At 40.2% G+C, this 11,163-nt stretch overlaps 1 protein-coding gene across 2 annotated transcripts in view; it reads left to right on the top strand.

The window, feature by feature from the left end:
• The window catches only part of APOO (apolipoprotein O), a 59,017-nt gene extending 56,492 nt beyond the window's left edge, over window positions 1-2,525 (top strand). The window contains exon 9 of one of the 2 annotated variants that reach the window (XM_007116034.4): window positions 2,268-2,525. The gene's annotated coding sequence lies outside the window, so the exon portion shown is untranslated. The remainder of the gene's footprint in view (window positions 1-2,267) is intronic. The other variant, XM_028482599.2, reaches the window with a different exon arrangement.
• The last annotated feature ends 8,638 nt before the right edge of the window (window positions 2,526-11,163 follow it).

Genomic DNA, 11,163 nt, shown 5'->3' with positions numbered 1-11,163 from the left:
GCCATGGCTCACGGGCCCAGCCGCTCCGCGGCATGTGGGATCCTGCCAGACCGGGGCGCGAACCCGGTCCCCCTGCATCGGCAGGCGGACGCGCAACCACTGCGCCACCAGGGAAGCCCCTTTTCTTATACTAAGCAAAAATACGTCCCCTTGTAACTCCTCCACAATGGTCTGATCTTGCCTTAGCAGTCACAGAAAATAAATCCAGATCCTCTTTCACATCACAGCCTTTCATATAGTAACCCCAAATCAGCATTTCTCAAATTTTGTTATACAAATTACCTGGGAAGCTTGTTATAAAGCAGAGGCATAGGCCCCACCCCAGAACTGGCATCTCTGGAAAGTGGGGCCCGATGTGCATCAGATATTGCTGTTAGAAAGGCGACTGGTGGGTAAGCAGCCAGGAAGTCACACATGTCCTTCAGAGACTTTACACTGAATATGGTTATATTTCTTTACAGGGGCAACGAGCCACAGAATAAAGGAAAACTATGTACATATCCCCTTCATTCTTTCAAAAATATTCTGGGCCAGAGTTCAGCTTACTATATACACAGGCTTGATTTCATTTTAAATTTTTGTTAGCTCTTTATTGGAGATGTAATTTTTCATTATAAAAGTGATGCATATTTGTTGTAAAGAATTTTTTTTAGATAAATATTTTTAAAGCTTGTCTTGTCCTCCATTCCTTTCCCAGAGGTAATTTCTGTTGATAGTTTGGTACATCATTCCAGACTTTTTTCTTTATGTGTAACATACACATACACACACACGCACATGCACATGCACACGCATCCATACATGCTTTTGGGTTTTTGATAGAATGAGATCATATTCCTTGTACTGTTTTGCAAGTACACTGAAAGCTCCCTGCAGGCACATACTGCAGTTACATTATCACACCTAAAGAAATTAACACTAATTCCGTAACATCATCTAATATTCAGATAGTTTGCAGATTTCCCTGATTGTCTCATTAATAACTTTTTACAGTTATTTTGTTTGAGTCAGGATCCAAACAAGATCTGCCCACTGCATTTGACTGATGAGTCTCTTAAGTCCCTTTTATTTTTTTGTTTTTTAATTTTTTTACAAAGATATAAACTGTCTTTATTTTCAGATGTTTTAAGTCCCTTTTAAACTGTAATAGTTCCTTCTCCCTCATTTTTCTCTTATCATTTATTTGTTGAAAAACTGGGCTTATTTGTCCTTTAAATTTCCCATGCTCTGGCTGTGGCTGAGTGCATCCATTTAGTGTCATTCTGTTTATCTCTTGGTTCCTCTCCTCTCTGCATTTCCCATAAACTGATAGTTGGATCTGAAGGCTAAATCAGATTTGGGTTCAATTTTTTGGTAAGAATACTTTGTAGACAGTGTTATGTTTAGGTATGTTGAATGAATGAATAAACTTGCTTTTTTTTTCACTTAATATGTCGTGTACATCTTTCCCTGTTGGTACTTATAGATCTATCTCATTCCTCCTTTAGCTGCTCATAATTTCCTAGTATGGACTACCATGATCTATTGAATCCTTATTAATATAGATTACTGGCAGTTTGTAGTTTTTTTTTTAACAATGCAGTAAATCTAATGAATTCTTAGAGAAGTTCAAAACAGATTAATAAACAGAGATAGAAAAGGTAAGTTAGTGGTTTAGATGTTTAAGAATTTTTAGTTTTATATTAAAAGATCAAGTGAGTAGTCACTGGCCTCTAAAATATTTATAAACCTCTAATTGCTAAGTAGATTCATTACGTATTAGGAAAAAGGCAATCTGGAGAAGAGTTGGTTTGTCTTTGGTGTCTTTGGATTTGATGTGTGTTTCATTCCAGAAAAGAATGATGGGGTGATGTGAGGAAAGGTATGCGTCAGACTAGCAGTGATATAATCCTGCTGTCCTCCGGCAGATGGATGGAAATGTAGTTGTTTGGTTTTCAGAAGGGGAGCGATGTAGTGTGTCCTGTGCCATTTAAACGTTTATTTTTAATTTATTCACCCATCCATCTGTTTATCTCAGATACACAGCTAGCTGAGAATCTGCATGTAATATTGATGTAACGCAAAACCCTTCTGGGTTGTAGTGTGCCCATTTATAAAATGGGAATAATTACAGTTTTCTCGGCTCATTGTGATCCTCATGGTCATATAATGGTATTATAAGTATTTGATGTGATCACTTAAACCTAAAGAATTTTCAAAATGCAAAATCTTAGAGCTGTTTTTATTTTGGGCGGAACTGTTTATTTATGTTTTTCTTTTTCTTTTAGTTACAGGTAAACATTGGAAACTCCATATGGTAAACCAGTATTTCTACAGAAAAATGGCAGAGAAGTCAGTATTGAATGTAGTAAATTGGCATTCTTCTTCAGGAAAAACTATACTAGGCCTCTTTGTTAACTTGGGTGATGCCATACTCCAAGTGGACTAATCTGAAATTCTTTCACCTAGAGATAATGTATAAGCCTTAGAACTCCTTGTTCTCGTGTTGCTATTTATGTACATAATTAAAATTGTAAGTTAAAAAAAAGTCCTGCTTTTTTTTCTCTTATTATTTATTGAGTGACAGTTTAAGTGTATCTGATGTCCCTGTGTGTGTCTCTGAGTGTACATGTATGTGTGTGGGGGTTATGCGTGCATGGTGTGTGTGTGTGTTAAAACCATTCACTCTGCTTCTTAGCATCAGCTGTCAGGCGGTCTCCAAAGGTCAAGGTGAGAAAAGTGGCTCTGGAGCTGAGAGACGATGCTTCTATTGCCAGCACAAGGAACAAAACTTGTAAGTAATAGTTTGCCTGACCCTGATGAGAAGACATACAAAAGAAAACAATGACCGTGACCCCTTATTGTGTGCCATTGCCTCCCAGCTTGTACAGATCTTCCGGTTCTTGACTGCCAGCGGGGGATGCATAATGATGTAGTCTCTGTCCTCTGCCAGTGAAGGAATGGTATGTGGTTGTGTGTATTGGTTCTCTGTATGTAGGCCTTGTATTTGCCTTTGTGGCCTCTAAATGCACAGCTCATTGAACTCCGTCTTCCCGGTGCTGGTGGGAACAGCAGGAGTTTCTTTTGACTTGTCAGCCAGCCAGGAAGGATGGGTGGGGAAACTATATGAAAGAGGATTGAGAATTTCCAAATTTCAATCAAGCTTAGAAATTATAAGTCATCTTTGTATTCTTATAGTGTCAGTTTAATTCCTAAATTGTTGACCTTCCAGAACTGATGGCAGTTGGTAAGATAGCAATACACAAATGGAACATGCACATGTTAATGTTAAATACATTTGACAGAGCCAAGATGACAGGAACGGTGCCAGCATTGTTACTGGATTAATGAGCCGAAGCATATTTGTCTCTAGAATAATCCCCCTAGTGACCCAGAAATCTTTTATTTCCTGCTATACTGAAATACTTTCATGTTACTATACCAGTCAACCAAATACACTAAAGCTGTGCCTAAATTACAATATCTCACTATAGATATACTATTATTGTTTCAGGCTTTTCCAATTGGCTTGGCTTCCTCTGTCACCTCCAGAAAGTAGAGAATCCACAGGTTTCCTCCCTCTTGATCTAGGGAAGATGAAGGAATGGCCCCCACCACAGCATGCTCTGGAGATCATCAATCAAAAGGTGTTTCAGAGTCTCCTGATTGGAAGGTATTACTTCCATTTTTAACACTTTAGTCGTGTTGAAACATTGCCTTAAGATCTCTTAACTCCTCCAAGGAGGGTGGGTCTCACAGAGCTGGCACCCAGTAGTATCTGGCCCATATTTAGGATAACAAGGGAATCACCTCCCACCCAGGGCAACTCAGTTGCTTTTATACTATGATCTTTTCCTTTCATGGCTGTTTGTATCCAGTGCTGCCTTTTTTTGTATTTAATACTTTTTGCATGCCTTCCATGAACTTTGAACTGCAGGGAATATAAATTTTGCCTATTATAGTATCTTGCATTTCCCTAGCTGTTTATACTTTTCTAAGTGCTATTTTATATCTTTCCTTTTTGGCTTATTTCCTGACCTCAGTACATTTGTCCTCTGTTTTTCTCTGTCCTGAGGTAATACTCTCTACTTACATTTACACTCTTTATTCTGTTTCTTATGACCATTTTTTCTTCCAATTTATCTCTAACTTTATCAGGATGGTCCTATTTGAATAACTTTAGGGCTTTGGAGAGAACGTTCTCTACCATACAGAGTGATTTAAGCTTCTCTGAAGAGACAGATGTGGCATGTTTTGTTCTGTAATAATGTGTCCTAAGAAAGATTGCTTTGTCAAAAATCAGGATTTAAAAGCAGTTGTTTCAGTGGGGAAGAAAGGGACTAGTGGCGCTAAAGAATGCCTTCAGCAATCTTATCACCTATGTCACGCCTTGGGACAGAGTCACAGTAATAGTAGTAGATAGAAGAATTGAGGCCCGCTGAGGGACCACCCACCCAGGCAGTGGAGTAGCAGGTGCCTGGGCCGCTGGGTCAGCAGCTTTTGTGCTAAGTGCAGTGCTGGATCCCAGCCCAGTAGAGGCCTGTGGGATGCAAAGCACTTCCCTAATGGATCAATGACATTATATCTAAATGGCTCAAAGAAAATTCAAAATATATGTAAAATGCCTGTGTTCACATATAGAGATAGAAAAATGCAACTAGCTTGTGGTTAAATAGCAAATCTGTGACAGTTAAAATTAGGCCAAGTAATGAGTAATGATGATTTTCATTAGTTTAAAGATAAAATTCAGAATGCTTGAGCTCAGCAAAAAAAAGAGACAGATTATGTTTTCCTCATTCCTCTATCTTGATGAACACACTTGGCACAATCTTTTGGAAAAAGCTGGGTATTTAGAGGAAGATTTTCGTCTGTGACCAGCACTATTCATGATTATTTATAGGAGCTGAGGAATTTACCGTGAGTGTAAGTTTTCACTTTTTAATTCATTGCACCCACCCAAGTTAATGCAAAAACTACTGTCAGAGGGACCAGCAGTATATTTGTGGGACTACACCCTCATCCCGAGGCTTAATTTTAATTAAAAGTAAATATTTGCAGTAATGGTTGTGTTCATCACTGGTTGAAAGAAACTTGCTTGAGGTTTTGGTTTTCACCCTGTCCACCTCCTGTCTGATGTTTTGTTTCCCTTCTCAGAGGTTCAGATTTCAAGTCAATAATTAGCCAGCACATAGTTCTAAAGGTACAATTAGGTCAAACTCCAGATATAACCGAAGTTCAGGCTTATTTAAGTTTATGAAATGATAGCCAAGCACATTTCTCAGTGGGAGAAAAGTTTGTTTTCATAAACAAGTGTTTCACTATTTCACATTTTGTTCACATTTTGTTCAGGGCTGAGTCACCTGTATTTCACACTTACGGGCCTTTATCATCTTAATCAGCTCTAGAACTTAGTTGTTCAACTTTAGCTGTGACTCTTGAAGGCAAAAGAAAAACGAAGGAAGTGACTCTTCTCCCTGCCCACCCTCTCACCTGTGACGTAGTCTTCAGACTCAGTATTGGCAGAGTCACTCCGTAAACTCTCTCTCCTCTCAGGTACACCCTGAAGGTACACACCGAAGACTCACTTCAGTGCTGGCCCGTTTTGGGAGTGTACAGGACAGATGGAGCAAAAAACAAATGCAAAGATGGAGGAAAATACAGGATGCAAAGACTGCTCCCCACACTCAAAAGTGAAGTCATTAGTGAGTCCTTTAAATGCTTATTTGACACAATACTGGGATTTTGTTAGTGACCCCAAATTTGAGTGTGGTTGGAGGAATGATTTTTTTAAAATAAATTTATTTATTTTATTTATTTTATTTTTGGCTGCGCTGGGTGTTTGCTGCTGTGCGCAGGCTTTCTCTCGTTTTGGTGAGCAGGGGCTACTCTTCATTGTGGTGCACGGGTTTCTCATCGCGGTGGCCTCTCTTGTTGTGGAGCACGGGTTTCTCATCGCGGTGGCCTCTCTTGTTGTGGAGCACGGGCTCTAGGCGCGCGGGCTCAGTAGTTATGGCTCGCGGGCTCTAGAGCGCAGGCTCAGTAGTTGTGGCGCACGGGCTTACTTTCTCCACGGCATGTGGGATCTTCCCGGGCCAGGGCTCGAACCCGCGTCCCCTGTGTTAGCAGGCGGATTCTTTAACCACTGCACCACCAGGGAAGTCCGGAGGAATTATTTTAAATGCTTTCATTCACCACAGGGAAAATATCAGCTTTTAAGTATCAGCCATCTCATTTATCTTCCATATCTCTTCTAAATTATGAGAAAATGGCTTTCGGGTAATGATAGTGTCTGAACACATACATTACTTTCGCCTGAAACCCCAGGAATCCAAGAAGAAAGGGATGGCACTAGCACACAAGGAAAGGCTGGAGAGAGGGAGACAATAGGACTCCTGTTTTTTTGTAACAGACTTAGTGGAACTGTTTGACTCTTGAAACCCTGTACCCATATAATGTTGACACAAATAGAAATAACAAAAACATTGAAAAACAAGTTCTAAGAAAAGCAAGGAAGTTAATATTAAAAGTCTCATATTTACTTTGTAAACTTTCGTTCCATGTGTCCAATGGGGCCCTTCCTGTAATGAATGCAGTACGATACATTTCTCCCCATTTTTTAAAGTTTGAGAAGGTTTTGGTGTGTCTTTATATCTATGGCATTTTGTGGGTCATATCTCTGATTCATTTTCTGAATCCTCCATTGGGAAAGCAACTTTCTTTTGCAACATTGCTCAATAGGGAGGCTGTGATGCATTTGGGGCATGTTCTCTGGAATAGGAAGTCTGTTGTTTCCGTGAAGAAAAGCAGAAACTGCTTAGTGTATCATTAGCCTGGCTGAGGCTCTTCAGAACCGGAAGTGGCCGTAGTGCTTCCAGGGCCTTCCCCACTTCATGCACGCCACTTGCCTCCTGTTGGTGAGGGTGGAGAGGAGAATGTGTCTCCTTTCTGCACCTGCCCTCTATCCTATCAGGCAAACATGGCGCTGTTTCCTACTCCTCACTTTGTGTTACTGGCTCGGCTCTTCGTGGTCCCACTGACCTAAAGAGGCTTAACTTACTACTAATAGATTTCTTTGTGCAATTTCTGTTACCCCTTGGGACATCTTCTGTTCTTGTTACTTGTTTCTAGGCAGGATGTGAGGTTTAGGAAAAACTTGCACCCTTGCAAACCATTTTTAAATTGTTTGTACTCCTATTATCATCATCACTCTTCAGTTCTGAAGAACTGAATTTCCAGACATTAAAAATCTTCTCTGGGCTTCCCTGGAGGTGCAGTGGTTGCGAGTCCGCCTGCCGATGCAGGGGACATGGGTTCGTGCGGTCCGGGAAGATCCCACATGCCGCGGAGCGGCTGGGCCCGTGAGCCGTGGCCGCTGAGCCTGCGCGTCCGGAGCCTGTGCTCCGCAACGGGAGAGGCCACAACAGTGAGAGGCCCGCGTACCGCAAAAAAAATAAAATAAAATCTTCTCTCTCTGAACTCCTGGATCACTTTCTATATTTCTTATGGCTTTATGCATGTTCTACCCTTGTTAGCTCATACCTGATCTCTAGTGGACTATAATCTTGAGGCCAGGGCAAGTATCTTTCTTCTTCGTGTTCCCAGTGCTGACCTAATGTAGTGATGTATACATTGCAAAATGTGTGTTGAGTGAACTCTTTAAAGTTCAAAATTGCATTATGATTTTGTTTTAGTCAAGCCTTTGAGGGTACCCATAGGCATTGGAATTATTTCATTGCCAGCGACCTGAGAGTGTGTGTCCCTGTGTTTCTGACTTCCAAATCTACAAACAGAGGAGATTGGGCTAGGTACTCGGTAAAGGCCTTCAATCCCTGTGACTTTTCCTCCTTAGATTTATTAAGCATCAATTGAGTGCATGGTCTAGATATTTTGTTTTGATAGGCAGAGAGGAGAAATACAGTTTACAATTCAGATGCAAAGACAAAGCAAGTACACAAAACAATCAATAATTACAGGGGAGCATCATTATAACATACAGATTAACTATCTAATAGATAGTGATTCCGTATATTGGTCTTGTGCAAAGAAGCACCCAAGGATATTTGTCTAAAACATGAACGTAATGTACCTAGGCGCTGGTTTTACGTTTTTTGTGTACAGTAAGTTTTTTAGAGAAAGAAGAGTAATCAGAGGAAACAATCCTGGTAAAATAGATGACATTGAATGCGTGATTTTACTTTTACTGCGTTAGGACCTAACTTGTGCTCTCTTTGTGTAATCACTGTTGCCCCTTGGAACACCTTCCGTAGTAAGTTCAGCAGGAGTTAGCCCAGGTTGGGCTTTTGAGGCACCCTTGTTTTATTCTTCTAGCTTAATCCTTAATGTTATTACATATAGACAAGATTTTTTTTTTTTTTTTTTTGGCTGCGCGCGGACTTTCTCTAGTTGCGGCGAGCAGGGGCTACTCTTAGTTGCGGTACGCGGGTTTCTCATTGCGGTGGCATTTCTTGTTTCGGAGCATGGGCTCTAGGCGCGTGGGCTTCAGTAGTTGCAGCATGCGGGCTCAGTAGTTGTGGTGCGCGGGCTCTAGAGCGCGGGCTAAGTAGCTGTGGCGCATGGGCTTAGTTACTCCAAGGCATGTGGCATCTTCCTGGACCAGGGATCGAACCCATGTCCCCTCCATTGGCAGGCGGATACTTAACCACTGCACCACCAGGGAAGTCCTAGACAAGATTTAATGTCTTATTACTTTCAGTATGAATAGGAATTTAAATGTCTGGCTAAGAGTAGTACCAGTTGAGATCCTGCAGGTCTTGCTTTAATGGATAGATATGTTTAATTTAAAATTAATATCTGTTTGCATAGTAAGGTATGCCACTGTCCTTTAAAAATCTCTTAGCTTAAACATGCACCATACAATATCTACTGTTGTAATAAACTTTTTAAAACTCATTGATAGTATAAACTTCATCTCACTAAAATGATGACAAAATCAGAATATCATTAGACACCAAATTTGAATGTTTCCTTAAGTAAATTTCAAATTAGAGCTTAAATGAATGTGATGGCCTCTGTGCAGAAGAGAGTTAACATAGCAGGCTTGAGACTGCCATCTTTAGAAAGACTTGCTTGCAGGGTTGGCCCTTAGGAAACTCAGCTTCTCAGAAGTTCCCCAAGCTGATAAAAGCTTGGGGAAAAAAAAAGTCTGGGGCACCAGACTCTGCTCTGTCAGGTCACGTAGATTGTTTGTGCAAATGATGTGATTTATGGCAAACACCTCATTTTCTTCTGGGGATCGTGAATTTTGGTAGTTGCTAGGCAGGGGCTGCCTCTGCGACCAGCCCCCAGTAAAAACCTTGGGTGCTGAGTCTCTATAATGGGCTTCCCTGCGGCAGAAACATTGCACATGTGTGGCTGCAGTTTTTCTGCTGGAGAAAGGAAGACACTCATGTATCCCTGCTAGGCTGGGAGGGAGAGAGCCTCTGACGCTTATGCGTGCATTTCTCCAGATTCTGCCCTTGTCTTTTTCTCTTGCTGGTCTTGTTGTGTACCCTTTGCCGTGATAAACCTAAGCCACGAGGACAACTGTATGCTGTCCTGTGAGTCATCTCAGCGAATTGCCGAATGTGTGGGTAATCTTGGGGACACGCAAAACAGCATGTTGTGATGCTATTTGTTTAATTTATGTTGTGCCATCTTCCCCTCTGCTTTAGAGGAAAAACATAAATATAAAAGGACTATTATATTTACATTAAATATTTCCAGGTCACAAGACATTAAAAAACAGTTTTTATTCGTCTTCCTCAAGCAACGAGAAAGTAGTTTTTGAAAGCCACCAGAAACTCTAAGCTCCCTTATTTAGACCAAATTAGTGATTGGATTTTTTTTTCTGATTCTTACAATAGAGTCTTTCTTCCTTCCCTCACGCTATGGAGGCAAGCTGTTTGGGCTAGTTCATAAGTAAATAGGTCATAAACTGCACTCCATTCAAAAGTGACGTACTTATGAAAGCATTTATTTGTCCTACAGAGAAAGCACTAGCTCATTTCAAATATTGTTCTCAGCCCAGATCAGAATGCTAAAGAGCACACATTGCACATTTTGTTTTAAACACAATAGTTTGTTTGTTTTTTGATGGTGCCATAAATATTTCCCTGGGAAAGCACTACCAAATAGGTAAGACTTTTAGACTGTGTGGGATCATAGACCTAAATGTAAGAGCTAAAATCAGAACTCTCAGAAAATGACATAGGAGTAAATCCTGGTAAAGGAGTAAATCATGACCTTGGGTTGGGCAATGGTTCCTTTGATACAACACCAAAAGTACAAGTGACAGGATAGATAAATTGGGCTATCTCAAAATTTAAAAACTTTAGTGCTATAAACGATACTATCAAGAAAATTAAAAGACAACCCATTGAGTGCAGAAAATATTTGTATAATAAGACGTATATCTGATAAGAGTCGGTGTCCAGATATATGAAGAACTTTTACAACTCAACAATAGAAAGACAAATAACCCAGTTAAAACTGGGCAAAGGATTTGAACAGACAATTTTCCAAAGAAGGTATACAAATGGCCAATAAATACATGAAAAAGATGTTCAACATCCTTAGTCATTAGGGCAATACAAGTGAAGACCACAGTGAGATACCACATCACATCTACTAGGATGGCTATAATAAAAAAGGCAGACAATAACAAGCATTGATGAGAATGTGGAGAAAACAGTCCAGCAGTTCCTCAAAATATTGAGCCTAGAGTATTCATATGACCCAGAAATTCCATTCCTAGGTATATACCCAAGAGAAATGAAAACATGGTCCTCATGAAAACTTGTACACACATGTCCATAGCATCATTATTCATAACAGCCAAACAGTGGAAACAACTGAATGTCCATCAACAGATGAATAGGTAAACAAAATGTATTTTCACACAATGGAATATTATTCAGCCATGGAAAGGAATGACATACTGATAAGTGCTACATCGATGACACTTTAAAACCTTATGCTTGGAAGCAACCTAAGTGTCCATCAACAGATGAATGGATAAAGAAGATGTGGCACATATATACAATGGAATATTATTCAGCCATAAAAAGAAACGAAATTGAGTTATTTGTGGTGAGGTGGATGGACCTAGAGTCTGTCATACAGAGTGAAGTAAGTCAGAAAGAGAAAAACAAATACCGTATGCTAACACATATATATGGAATCTAA

Source organism: Physeter macrocephalus, chromosome 21 (assembly GCF_002837175.3).
Source record: "Physeter macrocephalus isolate SW-GA chromosome 21, ASM283717v5, whole genome shotgun sequence".
NCBI lineage: Eukaryota > Metazoa > Chordata > Mammalia > Artiodactyla > Physeteridae > Physeter > Physeter macrocephalus.
This window is presented reverse-complemented; position numbering and strand designations above follow the sequence as displayed.